This window comes from Rutidosis leptorrhynchoides, chromosome 11 (genome assembly GCF_046630445.1).
Source record: "Rutidosis leptorrhynchoides isolate AG116_Rl617_1_P2 chromosome 11, CSIRO_AGI_Rlap_v1, whole genome shotgun sequence".
Lineage (NCBI taxonomy): Eukaryota > Viridiplantae > Streptophyta > Magnoliopsida > Asterales > Asteraceae > Rutidosis > Rutidosis leptorrhynchoides.
Window position 1 is genome coordinate 49,751,690 of NC_092343.1, and position 7,805 is coordinate 49,759,494.

Here is a 7,805-nt window from a genome sequence, read left to right on the forward strand (position 1 = left end):
AATGTTTTCATGACTAATATGGGTTGATAATTAGAGTTTTATCATCATTGAGTAATATGGATAAAACAATTCGATTATTCGAAGAGTACGAATGAAGCTATCACTAAAGAGTGAAATAGGAAAGTAAAGATTCATCTTAACTTTTGACGGAGTCAGGGTTGAATTTCAGAATTCAAGGGATTTAAAGAAAATCTTTGAAATCTAAAAGATTTGATTCTTCGGCGAGTAAGGAAATTAAGATTTCTATAATTAAATACGGTGATCTGCCTTGATTACTCTGTCTGATATTTCCATTATAAATTAATCTCTTTCATTCCATTATTCTCACCATTTCTATACTTTCTTTCTTAATTCATACATCCAAAAGATTGTGAAAATACTTAATCCAGTTCTAATCCTTGATATTTTTCTAATTATCATTTCTATCATCCTTCTTTTCAATCTTCCATCAGAAGAATCTGTTTACTTCTACTATTACCTTGGGGTGATACTATTCTTAATTATATCGTGTCTTTATATTGCTATTCGTATTAATATCCATAGTTTGTAACCTCGGTGTTGTTATTGAGCTTTATACTTTCTCTTATATTTTGGAGCTCTTTGCCTTTTTATTCTCTTCTCGAACTCTAGTAAAGCGAGTAATGGTACAGAATTCGTAAGTATGGAGTTTCAAATGAACTTAATGTTCTAAACAAGAAAGAACATGATAGCACGATTTGATTTGTCAAATTACCTGAGTCACTGAGAATAGAACTATCAAGAAATATGTTCTTGATATGTTTAAAGATTAAATAGAATAAAAGAGTTATGTAACATGGCACATGATAATGATATGTCTGTGAATCATCACATTCCATTTAGAAACTCAGCATGACTTACTGTAATATAATCACGTTAGCCAAGCGTCATTATATTATACTAACCCATGCTTCAATTCCCAACACTTCTCCACATTTCATTCATAATTTATACTTAGATTTTACAGAAGTTTCCAATATAATGGGATACAGAAAGCACGAAGAGGTAGATAATTTCAGATAAGAATACTTATGAAAATATCCTCAGAAATATCGAAGATATTTATGATGATATTTTAGAATTTCTAAGATCGAAGGTTGATGAAGAAAGATTTTTCGCAAGATTCTAACATGACTTTGGAGCAAGGTATTCTCTAAAGATTTTATCGGATCCAGAATTTCCTGGATTCTTTGAATATAGGGTTTGGTCCTTGTATTTGTCCTTGGTCTCCTTTATGGTTAGCTCAATCCGTTTTTCAGTACCAAATTTTCTATCGAGCGTTCCCAACACTCCATTCCTTATCATCAACTCTTGGCCATTTAGGCCATCTACAATTTTACTGTTTCGTCTGCATTTAATGCAGCCATATCTGAATCGTCGGTTATCAATCTGAGATGTTTTCAGGAGAATTGTGTTTTTAGATGATTAAGTGTTGATGGTAGTAAGGTGGAATATAAAAGGCTTTCCGGTAGCAATAAAAGAGCACGCATATATATCAAGGTTATAATAAGGTTGTTTCGGATGAAAAGTCGGAGTTGACTTGCTGAAGCTGTGACAAAATTTGCTACTTTGAAAGGGATTACCAAATTATTTTGGGTAATAATAACACTAAAGGAATTAACACAGCTACGTGTTAAACGTTTACTCAGTTTCCGAGAGTTTTTCAGGTGCATAACTATATGCATAAATCTTTCCTTCTGTGGATGAAGTGCGGTTGGTTCATCCTCTCGATTGAGGTGTTTTTAAGAATCATGAAAGGTTTGAAGGCAGATTGTAATCGTCAAGATACAAAATGAGGTTTAAGATGAAATCAAGTGGCAAACTTGAAGAAATGTTTAGGTTCATATGTTACAATCAATATTTTAATTCATTTTAATTGTCTAATATTGGTAGTCCACAGTTGATAGTCCACATTTAACAGTCCAATAATTCATATATAGCTTAATATATAATATTCGAATTAATTAATACGTATCGTGACCCGTGTACATGTCTCAGACTCGATCACAACTCAAACCATATATATTATTGTAGAATCAACCTCAACCCTGTATAGAGAACTCGATCATTACTGCATATAGAGTGTCTATGGTGATTCCAAATAATATATATAGATGTGTCGATATGATATGTCAAAACCTTGTATACGTGTCCCGATATTTAAAGTGCGTAAAATAAATAACAAAAATTAAATGACGATAAATAAAATTACGAGAATGTAAATTGAAAGAATGTAAATTGCGATAAATAAATGTAACCAGTTAGCTAGGAACAGTTAGCTAGGAACAGTTAGCGTGGATTCTTAACAAAATTCTTCATAATTAATTTGTCTGTTTCTAACAAATTTTATTTTGTCATATATTTTCTTCATTATGCCACTTGTTGGATTCTGATAGGTCAAAATTCGAATGTGAAATTGAATGAAAATGGTCATTCTGCAGTGAACGAATACGTATATCGGTGGTTGTAAGTAGGATGGTAAATGACTGTTGAATCAGATTCGAAGAATGTACAGTGTAACTTATTAATGTGAAATCTAAATATTTCTAGGGTATTACCTACCCGTTAAAATATTTTTACCATTAACAGTTTGTACAAAAGAATTTTTAATTACAATCTTTATGAAAATATACTTACATATATATTTTCCTCAGATGTAATCATGGATTTAATGAGTTAATATGATATTAATCTCATTTGCTTTTCGGTTTGAGCTAGAATAAATAATCTCTAAGACTTTAGAGATTACATAATCGCCATGAAGAACTAAGGTAATCGATATAGAACGATATGTAGAACGAAAATAAAGTAGATCGAACGATACGTAGAACGATGATTATGCTCGAGGTACAGAATGAGATGTTGAGGCATGTGATGTTGAAACTTGGGTTGTTGATGCCGGTGATGTTGCTGGAGCTGTTAAGTTTTGCACCATATTCTCCACAGCCACTACTCGAGCGCAAAGTTCGTTGACTTCTTCTATTACTTCGGGATGATTTTCGGTCGAAACGAGCAGATGAATAAGGTTTAGAATTTGAGATAGTATTTAATCGTGACGAGATACTCTGGAAATGAGAGAGAAAATGGTCTTTCGAATATGTTCGCCGGTAAGTGCTTCAGGTTCATCGCCAAGAGGTGAAATTGGTTGATGGAAAGAATCACCTTCTTTTTGTCTCCAATGATTAAGTAGGCTACGAACCCATCAGATGAATTGGTTGATTCATTCTGATGACGCTGCTTTCGGAGCTTAGGTGAAACTTCATTTCGGAATAGCTATCAGAATTCGAGGAATTCGAACTGGTTGAGGGATTCATCTTGTACGATCAGATGAAGGATTTTTCGATATGAATTAGATTATAGGATGTAGATTAGTATCCTGCAATACATAATTTACATGTGCATATATAATACAAAAATCCCATTAGTTACGGAGGAATCTTCGGAAGCTGTCAGGCAAAATCTATTGTAACAGATACGCCAAGATATGAATTTTGTCTGTACACTATCGATGCACTAACTGCAGTAAGATGTGTCTAGACTAAGAGTGATAAGCAGGTAATTTTCTAAGGATGATAAGTAGGTAATTTTCAACACGAAATGATAAGCAAAACTTTTGACATGCAGACACGGTAGAAGTCCAGACTCACTAATGCATCCTAACAACTATCAGATAGACACACTAATGCATAACCTGGTTCGCTAAGACCACCGCTCTGATACCACCGGTAGTGACCCGTCCTTATCCACCTGGACGAAGTCATCAACATTTGGTCCCATTGCGATGATCGACTCCAAGTAATGTCCTTAAATTGAGCAAATGCACAGCGGAAGACTTAATTCATACCTGAGAATAAACATGCTTTAAAGTGTCAACCAAAAGGTTGGTGAGTTCATAGGTTTATCATAACAATCATTTCAATATTTTAATAGACCATAAGATTTCATAATCATAAACATAATACACTCGCAAGTGTATGTAAAGCATTCTAAGTGGTTGAGCACTTGGTAACCATACTTAACATTTAATCACGTCGCATATTCCCTTTATTATGAAATCTCACTGCACCGTACCAAGTGTAGTCACCGAAACGAAGTACTGTGCAGCCGTTGAATACTGGTCGTCCAGTCCGGTTGGGGTTGTCAGGCCCGATAGATCTATCAACAGGATTCGCGTTTACAATACCCATGTAAATAGTAGTTACCAAGCTACAGGGAAATATGCCAGTGGTACAACTCAACGTAGAATATATTTTTAAGTACTTGTGTCTATTTTGTAAATATTTATAAAAGCAGCGCATGTATTCTCAGCCCAAAAATATGAAATGTCCCGTTCTTATTGATTAAAAACGTTCCATATTAATTGATTTCGTTGCGAGGTTTTGACCTCTATATGAGACGTTTTTCAAAGACTGCATTCATTTTAAAACAAACCATAACCTTTATTTCATCAATAAAGGTTTAAAAAGCTTTACGTAGATTATCAAATAATGATAATCTAAAATATCCTGTTTACACACGACCATTACATAATGGTTTACAATACAAATATGTTACAACAAAATAAGTTTCTTGAATGCAGTTTTTACACAATATCATACAAGCATGGACTCCAAATCTCGTCCTTATTTAAGTATGCGACAGCGGAAGCTCTTAATAATCACCTGAGAATAAACATGCTTAAAACGTCAACAAAAATGTTGGTGAGTTATAGGTTTAACCTATATATATCAAATCATAATAATAGACCACAAGATTTCATATTTCAATACACATCCCATACATAGAGATAAAAATCATTCATATGGTGAACACCTGGTAACCGACATTAACAAGATGCATATATAAGAATATCCCCATCATTCCGGGACACCCTTTGGATATGATATAAATTTCGAAGTACTAAAGCATCCGGTACTTTGGATGGGGCTTGTTGGGCCCGATAGATCTATCTTTAGGATTCGCGTCAATTAGGGTGTCTGTTCCCTAATTCTTAGATTACCAGACTTAATAAAAAGGGGCATATTCGATTTCGATAATTCAACCATAGAATGTAGTTTCACGTACTTGTGTCTATTTTGTAAATCATTTATAAAACCTGCATGTATTCTCATCCCAAAAATATTAGATTTTAAAAGTGGGACTATAACTCACTTTCACAGATTTTTACTTCGTCGGGAAGTAAGACTTGGCCACTGGTTGATTCACGAACCTATAACAATATATACATATATATCAAAGTATGTTCAAAATATATTTACAACACTTTTAATATATTTTGATGTTTTAAGTTTATTAAGTCAGCTGTCCTCGTTAGTAACCTACAACTAGTTGTCCACAGTTAGATGTACAGAAATAAATCGATAAATATTATCTTGAATCAATCCACGACCCAGTGTATACGTATCTCAGTATTGATCACAACTCAAACTATATATATTTTGGAATCAACCTCAACCCTGTATAGCTAACTCCAACATTCACATATAGAGTGTCTATGGTTGTTCCGAAATATATATAGATGTGTCGACATGATAGGTCGAAACATTATATACGTGTCTATGGTATCTCAAGATTACATAATATACAATACAAGTTGATTAAGTTATGGTTGGAATAGATTTGTTACCAATTTTCACGTAGCTAAAATGAGAAAAATTATCCAATCTTGTTTTACCCATAACTTCTTCATTTTAAATCCGTTTTGAGTGAATCAAATTGATATGGTTTCATATTGAACTCTTTTTTATGAATCTAAACAGAAAAAGTATAGGTTTATAGTCAGAAAAATAAGTTACAAGTCGTTTTTGTAAAGGTAGTCATTTCAGTCGAAAGAACGACGTCTAGATGACCATTTTAGAAAACATACTTCCACTTTGAGTTTAATCATAATTTTTGGATATAGTTTCATGTTCATAATAAAAATCATTTTCTCAGAATAACAACTTTTAAATCAAAGTTTATCATAGTTTTTAATTAACTAACCCAAAACAGCCCGCGGTGTTACTACGACGGCGTAAATCCGGTTTTACGGTGTTTTTCGTGTTTCCAGGTTTTAAATCATTAAGTTAGCATATAATATAGATATATAAAATGTGTTTAGTTGATTTTAAAAGTCAAGTTAGAAGGATTAACTTTTGTTTGCGAACAAGTTTAGAATTAACTAAACTATGTTCTAGTGATTACAAGTTTAAACCTTTGAATAAGATAGCTTTATATGTATGAATCGAATGATGTTATGAACATCATTACTACCTTAAGTTCCTTGGATAAACCTACTGGAAAATAGAAAAATGGATCTAGCTTCAACGGATCCTTGGATGGCTCGAAGTTCTTGAAGCAGAATCATGACACGAAAACAAGTTCAAGTAAGATCATCACTTGAAATAAGATTGTTATAGTTATAGAAATTGAACCAAAGTTTGAATATGATTATTACCTTGTATTAGAATGATAACCTACTGTAAGAAACAAAGATTTCTTGAGGTTGGATGATCACCTTACAAGATTGGAAGTGAGCTAGCAAACTTGAAAGTATTCTTGATTTTATGTAACTAGAACTTGTAGAATTTATGAAGAACACTTAGAACTTGAAGATAGAACTTGAGAGAGATCAATTAGATGAAGAAAATTGAAGAATGAAAGTGTTTGTAGGTGTTTTTGGTCGTTGGTGTATGGATTAGATATAAAGGATATGTAATTTTGTTTTCATGTAAATAAGTCATGAATGATTACTCATATTTTTGTAATCTTATGAGATATTTCATGCTAGTTGCCAAATGATAGTTCCCACATGTGTTAGGTGACTCACATGGTCTGCTAAGAGCTGATCATTGGAGTGTATATACCAATAGTACATACATCTAAAAGCTGTGTATTGTACGAGTACGAATACGGGTGCATACGAGTAGAATTGTTGATGAAACTGAACGAGGATGTAATTGTAAGCATTTTTGTTAAGTAGAAGTATTTTGATAAGTGTATTGAAGTCTTTCAAAAGTGTATAAATACATATTAAAACACTACATGTATATACATTTTAACTGAGTCGTTAAGTCATCGTTAGTCGTTACATGTAAGTGTTGTTTTGAAACCTTTAGGTTAACGATCTTGTTAAATATTGTTAACCCAATGTTTATAATATCAAATGAGATTTTAAATTATTATATTATCATGATATTATCATGTATGAATATCTCTTAATATGATATATATATATACATTAAATGTCTTTACAACGATAATCGTTACATATATGTCTCGTTTAAAAATCATTAAGTTAGTAGTCTTGTTTTTACATATGTAGTTCATTGTTAATATACTTAATGATATGTTTACTTATCATAGTATAATGTTAACTATATATATATCCATATATATGTCATCATATAGTTTTTACAAGTTTTAACGTTCGTGAATCACCGGTCAACTTGGGTGGTCAATTGTCTATATGAAACATATTTCAATTAATCAAGTCTTAACAAGTTTGATTGCTTAACATGTTGGAAACATTTAATCATGTAAATATCAATCTCAATTAATATATATAAACATGGAAAAGTTCGGGTCACTACAGTACCTACCCGTTAAATAAATTTCGTCCCGAAATTTTAAGCTGTTGAAGGTGTTGACGAATCTTCTGGAAATAGATGCGGGTATTTCTTCTTCATCTGATCTTCACGCTCCCAGGTGAACTCGGGTCCTCTACGAGCATTCCATCGAACCTTAACAATTGGTATCTTGTTTTGCTTAAGTCTTTTAACCTCACGATCCATTATTTCGACGGGTTC